Source organism: Schistocerca americana, chromosome X (assembly GCF_021461395.2).
Source record: "Schistocerca americana isolate TAMUIC-IGC-003095 chromosome X, iqSchAmer2.1, whole genome shotgun sequence".
Classification (NCBI taxonomy): Eukaryota; Metazoa; Arthropoda; class Insecta; order Orthoptera; family Acrididae; genus Schistocerca; species Schistocerca americana.
In genome coordinates, this window is record NC_060130.1 from 162,479,595 (window position 1) to 162,495,752 (window position 16,158).

The 16,158-nt window shown below is 43.5% G+C and overlaps 1 pseudogene; it reads right to left on the reverse strand.

The window, feature by feature from the left end:
- Nucleotides 1–373: 373 nt before the first annotated feature.
- Nucleotides 374–490, reverse strand: LOC124557187 (annotated as a pseudogene).
- Nucleotides 491–16,158: the final 15,668 nt, after the last annotated feature.

The window sequence follows — 16,158 nt, forward strand, 5'->3', positions numbered from 1 at the left end:
CCGTGTCATCCTCAGCCCATAGGCGTCACTGGACGCGGATATGGAATGGCATGTGGCCACCACACCGCTCTCCCGGCAGTAGGTCAGTTTCCAAGACCGAAGCCGTTACTTCTCAATCAAGTAGCTCCTCAAGTGGTTCAAATGGCTCTGATCACTATGGGACTTAACTTCTGAGGTCATCAGTCCCCTAGGACTTAGAACTACTTAAACCTAACTAACCTAATGACATCACACACATCCATGCCCGAGGCAGGATTCGAACCTGCGACCGTAGCGGTCGCGCGGTTCCAGACTGTAGCGCCTAGAACCGCTCGGCCACTCTGGCCGGCAGTAGCTCCTCAGTTTGCCTCTCAAGGGCTGAGTGCTCCCCGCTTGCCAACAGCGCTCGGCAGACCGGAGGTCACCCATCCAAGTGCTAGCCCAGCCCAACAGCGCTTAATTTCGGTGATCTGACGGGAACCGGTGTTACCACTGCAGGAAGGCCGTTGGCTAAAATGGAAACTAGTTACGTGAAATGTGTACTAACTTTAAACTGTCAAGGAGTTAAGATGATATAGTATGATTCTGCGTATAACTATTAATAAATAAACATGTACTGAAGTTATATGTGAGGAACTTATTGACAAATTTAATCTTTAAAAACATTAAAGTGCAAGACAGTGCATAGTGCAGACATCAAGTATGAAGGGATACAAGTGGTTCGCAGCTGTCAGCGTGTCTTCGATTGCTACCACATGTACCATACAAGCGCAGGAGAATGTCTTCGTAGCATAATACTGCTCCCACCACCCTGCGTCCGTGGTGCGCTGCACGTTTCGAGCCGCCGTTCACCTCGATGAGGACGTTCGTGGAGACGATCAGCGACCTCGTGTAGCAAAAATATGATTCACCCGAAGAGCCGGCAGGTTTCCATTGATCGACCGTGCCAAACTCCAATCGCAACTGACGATGTCGCAGGGTCATCATGTAAACACGTAGGGGTGGTCTTGTCGGAGATCCATGTTTAACAATTTACTATGAATGGTGTGCTTCGAAACACTTGTGTGTACACTAGCTTTGTGCTCTTTCGGTAGAGATACCACAAATCACCATCTATCCTGCTTTACAGAGCAGACAAGCCTCCGAACCTCAGGTTCTGTGAAGACTCGTCGTCACCCAACCATTTGGCGCCTAGTGGTAGTTCATGGTAGTTCTTCCTGTTTCCATAGATGCTCACGACAGTAGCACGCGAACATTCGACCAGATTCGCCATTTTCGAAATACTCATTCACAGGCTCTGCGTAATGATAATCTGCCCATTGTCAAAGTCGCTTATCTCAATGGATTTTCCCATTTGCAGCCCATATGTTCGCTAGGGCGATCCCCCGTCCGTGCCTGCTCCGCTTACATGCTTTTGTTCCGCGTCACGTGCCCGCAACGCCACCAGGCGGCATCCAGCGCGTTGGGCAGTCGTCATAATGTTTGGGCTTCTCAGTGTGTATCGCGAATCTAGCGAGGAGGCTACGTAGTGATATAGCGTCTGAAGCTGCAAAACAATGAGTTTTACCGCTTCCATGAAGATTAGATGGGTAGGTCACATAACTAATGAGGAGGTATTGAATAGAATTGGGGAGAAGAGGAGTTTGTGGCACAACTTGACTAGAAGAAGGCATCGGTTGGTAGGACATGTTCTGAGGCATCAAGGGGTCACCAATTTAGTACTGGAGGGCAGCGTGGAGGGTAAAAATCGTAGAGGGAGACCAAGAGATGAATACACTAAGCAGATTCAGAAGGATGTAGGCTGCAGTAGGTACTGGGAGATGAAGAAGCTTGCACAGGATAGAGTAGCATGGAGAGCTGCATCAAATCAGTCTCAGGACTGAAGAGCACAACAACAATAACAACATGATATATTAATTATGTTATATAATCTACAAGGTGAGTCTGGAAATTTCGGTGAATGTTCTCAGAAAACAAATGAAACAAGAGTTATAAACAAACTACCTTTACTGTCCTTCAAAGTAATCACCTCATCCAAAAAAGAAGTCGGCTGACAAAATTCAACACCAAAGCGATCTTGATCGCCATTTCCGATAGCAAAGGCTTGATCCATCATGGATTTCTATCTGTGGGAGCTGGGGAAGACGATGAACACCATGCCATTGACTGTCGCTTGGTCTTGTAACACCGAAAATGCAGGTAAGTACCTTCTGCACCACCCAAAATTTGTTGCCGTTTAATATCCATTGATAACTTGTACTGTACTTCTGATTCTGTGCGCTTTATTACAGAAACTATATTTAATACGTAATCGATGTAATAGTGTATTTATTTGTGAACACATATATTTGATTGTAATTATAATGTAAATATTATAAATTGCTGGGTAATAGCCAAGGGAACTTTATTTTAATGTATCGAGAGCAACAACGAAGTGGCAGTAGCTGCGCCTTGTTTATCTTTGCAGATGGAGAGTCTGCCACTCTGCGGACAGAGAGGAAGCAGAGCATCTTGGGTCATGAAAGTGTGCCGATGTGTTTGTTTTGCTCTCCCGCAGACGGGGTATGTAGCTATGATGGCGCCAGTGTAGCCGCACTTACTTCGTTAACCCGCGAGTACTAAGGGCAAGGTAGGTGTGAACAGGCGGGGGAAAACTGCAATTCTAACTACTGGTTCAAATGGCGCTAAGCACTATGGCACTTAACATCTGAGGTCATCAGTACCCTAGACTTAGAACCACTTAAACCTAACCAACCTAATGACATCACACACATCCATGCCCGAGGCAGGATTCGAACCTGCGACCGTAGCAACCGCGTTGTTCCGGAGTGAAGCGGCTAGAGCCGCTCGGCCACAGCGGCCAGTTCTAACTATTGCCTGTGCCATAATTATCCGTGGCTCTGGAGACGACTCGTGGTTCTCAACCAGCAGCAGCAACAGTAGCAGCTCAGCGTTGTCGGCTACATTCTTCGCCGTCCGCACAGCTACAACATTGTAAGACTGTTAAGTGATAAAGTATAACTAATAGTGTAGAGGCATTATCCAGTAGCATTTCTTTCACAATTTTCGACTAACTTACATGAATAATAACCTGAAGTACAACATCAAAAAAAGCTTTGCATCAACCAGGTTCCCAGAACACCTGAAGACAGACGTTGACTGTGGATATTTTATCACAGACATCATCCCTTTGACTCTTCAGAGATGTCACTAAACCTGCCCAAAGATGTAAACAACTATGCAAGAGCAGCGCCTATTAGACGGAGGGGGTCCGACAGCCGATCAGCTCCATACATTCCATCAGGAAGGAAGTACACGGCTCATGTTCTCTGTAGTTCAACCATGCCTAGACGGTCAATACCACAGTTCGATTGCATCTGCATTGTTACTTTGTGCCAGGAAGGGCTCTCAACAAGGGAAGTGTGCAGGTGTCTCAGAGTGAACCAAAGCGATGTTGTTTGGACATGGAGGAGGTACAGAGAGACACGAATTGTGGATGAGATGCCTCGCTCAGGCCGCCCAAGGGCTACTACTGCAGTGTATGACCGCTACTTATGGATTACGGCTCGGAGGAACCCTGACAGCAACGCCACCATGTTGAATAATGCTTTTCGTGCAGCCACAGGACGCCGTGTTACGACTCAAACTGTGTGCAATACGCTGCATGATGCGCAGTTTCACTCCCAACGTCCATGGTGAGGTCCATTTTTGCAATCACGACACCATGCAGCGCGATACAGATGGGCCCAACAACATGCCGAATGGACCGCTCAGGATTGGCATCACGTTCTCTTCACCGATGAGTGTTGCATATGCCTTCAACCAGACAATCGTCGGAAACGTGTCTGGAGGCTACCCAGTCAGGCTGAACGCCTTGGACACGCTGTCCAGCGAGTGCAGCAAGGTGGAGGTTCCCTGATGTTTTGGGGTGGCATTATGGGGGGCCGGCGTACGCCGCTGGTGGTCATGGAAGGCACCGTAATGGCTGTACGATACGTTAATGCCATCCTACAACCGATAGTGCAATCATATGGGCAGCATACTCGCGAGGCATTCGTCTTCATGGACGACAATTGCCGTCCCCATCGTGCACATCTTGTGAATGACTTCCTTCAGGATAACGACATCGCTCGACTTGAGTGGCCAGCATGTTCTCAAGACATGAAACTTATCGGACATGCCTGGGACAGATTGAAAAGGGTTGTTTATGGATGACGTGAACCAACACACTCTGAGGGATCTACGCCGAATCGCCGTTGAGGAGTGGGACAATCTGGACCAACAGTGCCTTGATGAACTTATGGATAGTATGCCACGACGAATAAAGCCATGCATCAATGCAAGAGGACGTGCTACTGGGTATTAGAGGTACCGGTGTGTACAGCAACCTGGAGCACCACCTCTGAAGGTCTCGCTGTATGGTGGTACAACATGAATGTGTGGTTTTCATGAACAATAAAAAAGGCGGAAACGATGTTTATGTTGATCTCTATTCTAATTTTCTGTACAGTTTCCGGAACTCTCGGAACTGAGGTGATGCAAAACTTTTTTGAGGTGTATAGTTAAAGCTTGTAAAGCACCTGTGTTGTCATTGTCTTCAGACATTATTACCAGGTAGGGTCGCTCTCCTTGCCATGCAATCACCGAGTGTCGTCTGCTTCATGCAGTCACCAAGTGTCGTAAAAATACGAAAACTGATTTACTACTTTCTGCCAGTTTTGTTTGTTTGCTAATGACCAGTTTCAGTCTAAATTTTGTTGCTTCAGCAATTGTTCAGTCTTGAATTCCGCAACAGAGGCTTAACTAATTACAATTTTGATTATCAACTTCAATCACTTAAAGTAACGTAAAATTTCGCTGGCAAAACTAATATCTAAAGATACAGCACAAATTAAGAGTGCACAATCTTTTAACATTACTTTCAAAATTTAGTATTTCAGAATAAGCAACAGCAAACGCAGTGCTTTTTGATTCATCTACTTTCTCATGGACTGTTGTGTTTTGGAAAAGCGTGACAAAGTTCTGTTGCCACGCCAGTGATTATTTGCTTAATTTTCTTTGCCGTTATCTTTCTTAGGATTTTGGACATTCATTGCCCTAGTAGGCTGGCGACAGTTTAATTATCCTTTTTTTGCTTATCAGTATTTCCTTTGTATTAAGTATTACGTGGTACTCCTTTCCCCCCTGTATGGTTCGTGACGAATGCACTAAATTTCCAACCATTTCAAATTATAATCAGTATTTAGATTTGGTTTAGAATAGATTCTTCCTTCCGAAGGGTCTGTTGTACACTTTCCTCCTACTAACGGGTAGTATTTTCCTTCGGCAGCAACAGCCTTACTCACTGTAAATTTTCATTTGGCATACGCGATCACGGTCAGTTATATCGCAGTCCAATAGTCCGATTAGGAAAGGGGAGGTTAGTCTCCGGATCGTAAAGGCAGCGCCGCGTCTCATCTCCTGCAATGATGCAGATATCCAACAATGCGTGGCCATGGTGCTTCCACTGATTGCACACGAAGCGTTTGCTAACAGTTCCTAGTACCTTTACAGCCGCTGTTACAAGTGTCCTGATACTAACAGCGATTACTTTGAAGGCCAGTGACGGTATTTTGTTTGTAACTCTTCTTTCCTATATTTTCTGAACCATTCGCAGAGCTTTGCAGGCGCACCTTCTATTTCTTAGCATGTTGATAAATTTTATTTTATAACTTGTATTCACAAAAGCTTTCAAAACGTTTGTCGGTGTCTTCCATTTCTTTCAAGCTCGACTTGGAGACTTGGTTTATACTGACGGATCTTTTGGGCATGGTGCAAAGTCGTCAAGTTGCTGGATCGCATTATCTCCGAGCCGACAGCGGATCCTCGCGAGAAGATATGTGAAGCTTTGCCAAGAACTCCGTTCTCTGTTAATGGCATACTAAAAGAAAACATATTAACGATAACTTTCTAACAGTTCTGTTTTGGGCATGGCTGCTTGCACATACATGCTGAGTAACTTAAATTTGTATTGCCCGGCAATGACTTGTACATTGCGATCTGCAATAAATGAATTTAAAGTGTCGAAAATAAAAATGCGTTCGTGTAGCGCATTTTATTAAAGATGTTTTTCTTGAAATTGTTTTGCACTATGTCTATGGGTAAATAATTAAAAAAATGGAAATGAGCGTTTGGCGTTATTGGCCGGGAGACCCCTTGCGGGGCAGGTTCGGCCGCCTTGGTGCGACGCCACATTGGGCGACCTGCACGCCGGATGAGGATGAAATGATGATGAAGACATCGCAACACCCAGTCCCTGAGCGGAGAAAATCCCCCACCCAGCCGGGAATCGATCCCGGGCCCGCAGGACGGCAATCCTTCACGCTGACCACTCAGCTATCGGGGTGGAAAATAACTCAAAAAGTACTCACTATCCAAAATTAAAACTTAAATGCAAGTACGAGGTAAAGCTATCACAGTTGACTGATCTCTGGTGTTTAGATATTACGACGAAGTGAACTTATGACAGATTATTTTGATATTTCTGAAAGGTAAGGAACTGTAAGTTGTCTGTCAGTGAAAAGTACGATACTTAATGACCTGGAAAGTGATCACGGTGACAACGAATCTTAAAACAAAAATTTGAATTTATTTAAAAATAATTAATGTGTATCCAAAATTAATGCATGTTGATGCGACGTTCTATTGTCACATATCTAGTTCACCTAACAACTCACAAAACAACAGCGCTAATACTGCGCAAGGCTTGAACTGGAATTTTTGCTTGGTAAACATAAAATCCATTGCGTTACTATTCTTTTTTAAAATTTTTAGACGAAGCCGCAATAAGATTCTTCGAAAACGAAGTGTTACATTGATATCAAAATAGTCAGGCAACTTCATTTTGAGTTTCGAATGCAAATTTGCTACAACTACGCTTGCGCTACGTACGCAGGTCATAGTATTTTAAGTTGTACACCATCGGATGCTTTTGCGTGCGGGCATTATGCAGGGCTTCAAAAATCTAAGCTACACTTTCACCTGACAGCAGTTGAAACAACATGGGAGAGGGAACAAAATTACATACGTGCTGCATCACACGCTATACAACTGATGACAGCATCAGAACAGGTGCAGGCACACCCCATGTTATCAGTGAAGAAATGGTCAACTTGTTCTGATGTCGCTTCAACGTATAAAGCGGTTATGCAGCACATGTTGGTTGTTTGGTTGCTTTGGCGGAACGGGATCAAACAGCAAGGTCATCGGTCCCATCGGATTAGGGAAGGATGGCGAAGGAAGTCGGCCGTGCCCATTCAAAGGAACTATCCCGGAATTTGCTTGAAGAGATTTAGGGAAATTACGGAAAACCTAAATCAGGATGGCCGGACGCGAGTTTGGGCCGTCATCCTACCGAATGCGAGTCCAGTGCGCCAACCAGTGCTCGGTGTGTAGCATATGCATGGGAGAGTTTCGATTCTACTTCCGTATTGTTTCAATGACTGTGAAACATAGATGGAGCTTTGATTTTAAAGCACTTGACAAAGATCACATTCTGACATAAGCATATACTGCTCAAGTAAATGATGAAATAAAGAAATGTGTATCCTAAAAATTCTGAACAGCTGTAGGTGGCAAACTGACTTATACCTTAAATTAATTTCAAATTATATCTAAGGCCGTGAACAAGGTGGTGTTTTCAAGATAGTCATGCCCCCCAAGGGGTTCACAACTCTTGAGAGTACCTCTCTACTGTTGCTGATCTTGTACGCGTTGCTGAATGACCTTCCAAGTTACACTACACACATCTAGTGGGTGCTATCCAATCCTGTCCCCCATTACCTCTAAAGTCTGACAAATCCACCAGCACCTTATATTTAACAAATTTCACCTAACAAAAGGAATGTAGTCTAGCTTCTTTTCCATGAAAAAGACACTTTGACAACAGCAGTTAAATTTATTGAGTCACCATAATGTAGGCTATAGGTTCAGATGTGCTAAAAAGGCAACGCCAGTACCCTGACACCAGTGTGAGCAGTCTATTGGAGATGGTTTGGTGGGAGGGGGAAGACGACCCGCAGCACCAGCTAAACAGCATCTAATTCCAATTGCTTCATTACAGCCCGCACCATGTGATCTTGTGCGTTGTGGCATAGCTCACGCACCCCATGCTGTCCATAGAGGAGCATGCCAGAGACGTAATGGTAGTGCCCCACTGCCCCTAGTCGACGGCTGGCGAGTTGCTTCCCAAGGCCGGTGATGTCCAGTTTTAGCGGTAGCACCAGGTCCCGTGGTCTCAGGGTAGAGTGACCCGATACAGCGTCGGACTGTGGTTCACGAACAGGATTCCAGATGGCGGCCAAGCGACACAGCTCCGTGGTGACAGAGCTGTAATACTAACAGAGGTGACTTTAGTATAAATGGCTAGGTATTTAGATGCTCCTGAGCTGTGCTTCTTTGGGCTTTGCTGTGCCTTGCAGCACGTACAATAAACATTTCTATGGCCGCTGGTTTGGAAAGGCTTAGGGCATTTAAATCTTGGGTGCTGCTGTGTCAAGTGTTTCCACACCCTGCCAGGCTGACTCGCCTCGCAACACTGCGAAGGCTGTGTTATCTTTTGTAAACCATGACGTACGCACTACAGTTCTATTGAACCCAAAAAGATCATATATTCTTGTCCAGCAAGATTACGACTCCTTACTGATTTACACTGGCGGAAAAAATCGCAGCTCCAAAAAATAACTAATGTAGACTGACGAAATTTCGGGAATACATTTGTCTGGGCGACATATTTAAATGATTAACATTGAAAGATCACAGGTTAATGTAATCGTAAGATAAGCCATTGCAAATGTGAAATGCTGGCCTATTAATAACCGGCGCAACCACCAGAATGTTGAATGCGAGCACGCAAACGTTCATGCACTGTGTTTTAAAGGTGCCGGATGTCAGTTCGTGGTATGGAGTTGTATGTCTGTTGAATTTAGTCGGTCAAATCAGAGACAGTTAACGCTGTTTGTGGATGAGGCTAGAGTTGTATACGATGACATGTCCCATATGTGCACGATTGGAGACAGATCTGCTGATCGAGCAGGCCAAGGCAACATGACACTCAATAGAGATGTTAGGTTACAACAGCGATATGTGGACGAGCGTTGTCCTGTTGGAAAACACCTCCTATAATGCTGTTCGTGAATGATAGCACAACAGGTCGAATCCCCATATTGACGTACAGATTTGCAGTCAGGGTGCGTGGGATAACCACGAAAGTGCTCCTGCTTTCATACGAAATTGCACCCCAGACCACAACTCCAGGTGTAGGTCCAGTGTGTGTAGCACCCAAGACAGGCTGAGTTCAGGTCCTCAACTGGCCTCCTCCTCTGCAACACAAGGCTACCACTGACCCAAACAGAATCACATTTCATAAGAAAACTCAACAGACCTCCACCATTATCCCCAATGAGCTCTCGCATGACACCACTTAAGTCCCAAATGGTGATGGTTTGGGGTCAGTAGAATACACGCTACAGGGCGTCTGGCTCGGAACTGTCCTTGATGTATCCGATTTGTAACAGTGTGGTGCCGACTCTTGTTAACATTGCTGCTGCAAATGCAGTAGGAAGCGACAAAGCGATACGCTGAACACGATGGTCAACCCTCTCCATAGTGCCACGTGGCCATCTGGAGCCCGGTCTTCTTGCGACCGTTCATTCTCGTGACCACCGCTGCCAGCATTCATGCACACTGTCTATATTCCTGCCAAGTCTCTTTCTGTAATAACGCAGAAGCAACATCCAGCTTCTCATAGCCTTATTACACGACCTCGTTCAAACTCACTGAGGTATTGATAATGACGCCTTTGTCGCCTTAAAGGCATTCTTGACTAACGTTAACTCATTGCGTCCAGTCTCAAAGGTAGTTCGTAGACAGTGAATCTGGTGTAGCGTTATGACATCTTTGAAAAACTCAGTACATTAAGTATATCCCTCCACGATAATGAGACTAATATTCTTCAACTGTCAGACAAAATTTCAGCTTTCAGAAACAAACTACTCCTGTGGAAGAAAAAGTTGAATGATAAAGATATTCACTACGTTTACTCTGCCCTTCACACAGGTTTAGCAGACAATGAATCTTCTGAGTGAAGAATTAAGGTCTGTGTGGATCATTTAACTGGACTCAATGATTACTTTCCAAAGTACTTTCTAGAACAAGTTAATCAACAAAACTTGATCAAAGATTCTTTCAGTACAGAACTTCTATCCACACTTACCACTGAAGAACATCAATTTATCGATACTGATATAATCCACATTGAAATCGAAGTTCGTTTCCTCATTACTGCTCGAGTTTTGGAGCTTGGTGAAGCAGGAGCAGCCGTAAGTAGATAACAAGGTCCTACGAGTTTTGATACCTTTTGTAACATCCTATTTACGAGGTAGGTTTTTCAGCACTGGCAGTCATCAACACGAAATATAGATGTGAATAAATGTGAGGCAAGAGATGCCAGTCGCAGTTTCCAGTCTTGTGCCGAGATTTGAAAAACTGATGAAAAAGAAGCAAGCTTATCCTTCCCACTGATTTCGTTGCAAAAATAATTAAAAGCTGATTAAAATGCGTTATGTCATCAGCTGAAGAAATAAATACTATTATTCATTTGTTTCGAAACTTATGGTTATTTACTCCACACTTTGAGTCGTATGTCATGTGTGAAAGGAGCCGCGGGTGTTTACGTTCAGGTCAATGGAGCTGTTGGTAAAAACCACGGCAATAATTCATTATTAAAAACATTGTAATGATCCGACGCACCGGAGTTGCAGAACTAAATGAGGCCCCTGATCTGCTTAGAAACTGATGTATTTGTAATGTACATTTTGTGAACACGGAATATTACGAATGTAATGACCAACAAAAGAATTAACTATTTATAAGATGTGTGCTCTAGGCTCTAGTAATCGTAATATACACTGATCATCCAGAACATTATGACCAGCGACCTACTATAGACCCGTCCAGGCGATAGCAGCGTCACCTGCCGAGGCATGACTGCTAGTCAGACGCATGCACGGTGCATGCACTAGCAGCGAGCGTGCTGTCCGGGTGTACAATGGGGAAGGCACGCGATCTATCTGAATCTGACCGAGGGCAGATTGTGATGGCCCGGAGGCTCCGCTCAGGCGTATCGGAAACTGCACGCCTTGTCGGGTGTTCGAGGAGTGCTGTGCTGAGTGTCTTCAACGTGGACGAAACCAAAGCGAAACCTTTGTTTCAAAGTACTGCACTGAAAAGGTGTTTGAATGTCGTGCACGTGTGGTTATATTTAATGGAGTTAAATTTAATGGAGCTAAACTTCTAACTGTTGTTATTTATAGATCCCCAGACTCCGATTTCACAACATTTTTGTTAAAGCTAGAGGAGGTTCTTGGTTCACTTTATAGGAAATACAGAAAGTTAGTTATATGTGGTGACTTCAACATTAATTGTATAAGTGATTGTGCAAGGAAAAGGATGCTGGTAGACTTCCTTAATTCATATAATCTTATGCAAACCGTATTCTTTCCAACGAGAGTGCAAGGGAACAGTAGAACAACCATAGACAACATTTTTGTTCATTCCTAATTACTAGAAGGGCTTTCTGTTAGCAAAAAGGTGAATGGACTTTCAGATCATGATGCACAAATTTTAACTCTAAAAGATTTTTGTGCTGCAACACATGTTAAATATAGTTATCAACTGTTTAGGAAAGCTGATCCACTTGCTGTAGAGACCTTTGTAAACCTTATCAAGGAACAAGAGTGGCAAGATGTTTATAGCGCTGATACAGTAGATGATAAATATAATGCTTTTCTCAAGACTTTTCTCGTGCTCTTTCAAAGTTGCTTTCCGTTAGAACGTTCAAAACAGGGTACTAGCACAAACAGGCAGCCTGGGTGGCTGACTGGAGGGATAAGAATATCTTGTAGAACAAAGTGGCAATTATATCAAAACGTTAGAAACAGGCAAAATCTAAATGCAGCAGCCCATTACAAACAGTATTGTAAGGTGCTTAAAAATGTTATTAGAAAGGCTAAAAGTATGTGGTATGCAGATAGAATAGCTAAGTCTCAGGATAAAATTAAAACCATATGGTCAGTCGTAAAGGAAGTGGCTGGTCTGCAGAGACAGGTCGAGGATATAGAATCAGTGCGTAGTGGGAATGTCCGTGTTACTGATAAGTCGCATATATGTACAGTATTTAATAATCACTTTCTGAATATAGCAGGTGAACTAAATAGAAACCTAGTACCAACAGGGAATCATATAGCACTCTTAGAAAAAAGTATTCCGAGACTGTTACCTGAAATGCTCCTCCATGATACTGACAAGACGGAGATTGACTTAATAATTAAATCACTAAAGAACAAGAACTCTCATGGATATGTCGGGGTATCTAGCAGAATACTGAAGTATTGTTCTATGTACGTTAGCCCAGTACTTAGCCATATCTGTGACTTTTCCTTTAGGAGTGGTCGGTTTCCTGACCGATTAAAGTACTCGGTAGTGAAGCCACTTTATAAAAAGGGAGACAGGGATAATGTTGACAATTTTAGACCTATTTCTATGCCATCGGTGTTTGCTAAAGTTATCGAGAAGGTTGTATATACAAGGTTACTGGAGCATTTAAATTCACATAATTTGCTGTAAAATGTACAGTTTGGTTTTATAAATAGTTTAACAACTGAAAATGCTATATCCTATTTTCTCTGTGAGGTTTTGGACGGATTAAATAAAAGGTTGCGAACGCTAGGTGTTTTCTTTGATTTAACGAAGGCTTTCGACTGTGTTGACCACAAAATATTACTGCAGAAGTTGGACCATTATGGAGTAAGGGGAGTAGCTTACAATTGGTTCGCCTCTTACTTTAAGAACAGAAAGCAGAAGGTAATTTTCCGCAATATTGAGAGTGGTAGTGATGTTCAGTCCCAACTGGGCACTGTTAAGTGGGGCATTCCCCAAGGGTCGGTGCTGGGGCCACTGCTGTTTCTTATTCATATAAATGATATGCCTTCTAGTATTACAGGTGATTCAAAAATATTTCTGTTTGCTGATGACACCAGCTTGGTAGTGAAGGATCTTGTGTGTAATACTGAAACAGTATCAAATAATGTAGTTCATGAAATAAGTTCATGGCTTGTGGAAAATAATTTGATGCTAAGTCACAGTAAGACTCAGTTTTTACAGTTTCTAACTCACAACTCAACAAGAACCGATATTTTGATCAGACAGAATGGGCATATTATACACGAGACGGAACAGTTCAAGTTCCTAGGCGTACAGGTAGATAGTAAGGTGTTGTGGAAAGCCCATGTCCAGGGTCTTGTTCTGAAACTAAATGCTGCTTTATTTACCATTAGAACAGTATCTGAAATAAGTGACAGTTCAATACGAAAAGTAGTCTACTTCGCATATTTTCATGCGCTTATGTCGTATGGTATTATTTTTTGGGGTAATGCTTCTGATTCAAAAAGGGTATTTTTGGCTCAAAAACGGGCTGTTCGAGCTATATGTGGTGTAAGTTCGAGAACCTCTTGTCGACCCCTATTCAATAGTCTGGGAATTCTGACATTGCCCTCACAGTATGTATTTTCTTTAATGTCGTTTGTTATTAGCAATATTAGCCTATTCCCAAGAGTTAGCAGCTTTCACTCAGTTAATACTACGCAGAAATTAAATCTGCATGTGGAATACACTTCCTTGACTCTTGTGCAGAAAGGAGTGCAGTATTCTGCTGCATCCATTTTCAATAAGCTACCACAAGAACTCAACAATCTTAGCAGTAGCCCAAACTCTTTTAAGTCCAAACTGAAGAGTTTCCTCATGGCTCACTCCTATTCAGTCGAGGAGCTCCTGAAAGAGCTAAAAAATTAAGCAAATTCCATTGTTACATTGTTAATTTTCTTTATTTAAACTTACGACTTGTCGCCTGAATATGTTTTTTATATTTCATTTTATCTGTTTCTACTATCGTGTTATAATTTCATGTATTGACTCGTTCCATGACCATGGAGACTTCTCCTTAATTTGGTAACACGGAACAATAAATAAATAAAAAATAAATCCAGAAGCCGTGGGTTTGGGCGGCCACCTCTCATTACAGATGTCGGACTTCGTAGGCTAGCCTGACTGGTAAAACAGGACAGGCGGTGATCTGTGGCGGAACTAACATCAGACTTTAATGCTGGGCAGAGTACAAGTGTGTCTGAATACACATTGCACCGAACACACCTAAGAATGGGATCCTGCAGCCGACGATCCATGTATTTGCCAATGTTAATAACATGACAAAGACAACTACGACTGAAATGGGCACGTGGCCATTGGCACTAGACGTTGGCGCAGTGGCAGAGCGTTGCATGATCTGATGAATCCCGATACCTTCTTCATGCTGCTCCATTATGCTCTGGGAAACATGGACATGGGCATCCACGGGTCCAGTGAAGTTCGCACAAGACATCATGACGGCCAAGGAGTATCGTACACTGGTTGCAGACCACGTATACCCATTCATGACGATCATGTTTCCCGACGGTAGTGACATTCTTCAACAAGATTATGCGCCATGTCACAAAGCCAGGAGTGTGATGGAGTGGTTCGAGGACCACAGTGGCGAGTTCCAGTTGAAGTGGTGCCCTCCAACTCTCCAGATCTAAGCCCGATGGAACATATCTGGCATGTGATTGAACGTGGCGTCAGATTTCAACGCCCCCTCCCCGGAATTTACAGGGATTAGGTGATACGTGTGTGCAGATGTGGTGCCAAACGCTCTCCAGCGACCTACCAAGGCCTCATTGCTTCCATGCCACCACGCTGTTATCCATACCAAAGATGGACATACCACCTATTAGGTAGGTGGTCATAATGGTCTAGCTGATGAGTGTACATACTTAAATATATAGGTGAGAAACTTAGAATACGAGTCATTATTTAGCACAGCAACTATCAGGTGGAGTGCAAAGAAATAATAAAGAATAGAATAAGAAAATTACCTTGTATTTTAAACCTTTAGAAACAAAGCTTGTTCAATTATAGTATTACTTAGTTTCATAACTTATGTACGAGACAGTGGTTATTATTGATATTACTGTAGTTCATGTTTTCGTGCCTTTTTTTACCGAAATTCTTAATAACGTCATCGAAATATATTTCATCTGAAATTTTCTTTTAATTGATAAAATGGACAGACTGGCTAGTCGTTGTTGTTCATATGCCTTAGGCAATTATGTTCCGAGCAAGGTCTTAGGGGATGGGAGAGATCCACAGTGGTTTAATAGCTGTATTGGAAAACTGCTACGTAAACAAAGAGAGCTTCATCACACATTCAAGAGAAGTCAGAACCAGCTGACAAACAAACGCTGAACAGAGTGAAAATGAGAGCAAGGAGAGCACTTGAGATAAGTGTTAAATGACTTTGAAACTAAAACTCTGTCAGTCGATCTGACTATAAACCCTATGAGGCTCTGGTCATGCATAAAATCACCAAGTGGAGCTTGTACTAGGGTTCATCTCAACATCCTTTTGAATCCAGTCCTAAAATCTGGTGTACGCAAAGCCTGACGGCTCCCTGTACGTTCGCCTGTGTGAAAGGACCCCATATCACAGAAACGCCCAAAAAGGACTTGAAATATTGTGTGACGTGGTTGATGCCTGTGAGAGCAAACACCATCCCGGCTGGTTAGCGATATGAATACCGGACCATTCTACTGATTACAGCCGGCCGGTGTGGCCTAGCGGTTCTAGGCGCTTCAGTCTGGAACCGCGCGACCGCTAAGGTCGCAGGTTCTAATCCTGCCTCGGGCATGGATGTGTGTGATGTCCTTAGGCTAGTTAGGTTTAAGTAGTTCTAAGTTCTAGGGGACTGATGACCTCAGATGTTAAGTCCCATAGTGCTCAGAGCCATTTGAACCATTTTTTTGCTGCTTACAGTACGCTGCGTCAATTAACACAGCCTGCAACACACAAGGAACACACAGCACGTGGTCAGAGGAACTGTCGTTCGCCAGCGCCATCTACCGGGGAAACGATACTTTTCCGGGCACGTGTTTATAGGGCTTTTCTTTTACTCCATTTCCACTCATGAATACGTCCCTCCAGTTTGTCAGTTTTATTAATGTTCACCCGGTATAAATGATGTGCTTGAAAGCGTCGGAAGCCCTTTAAGAT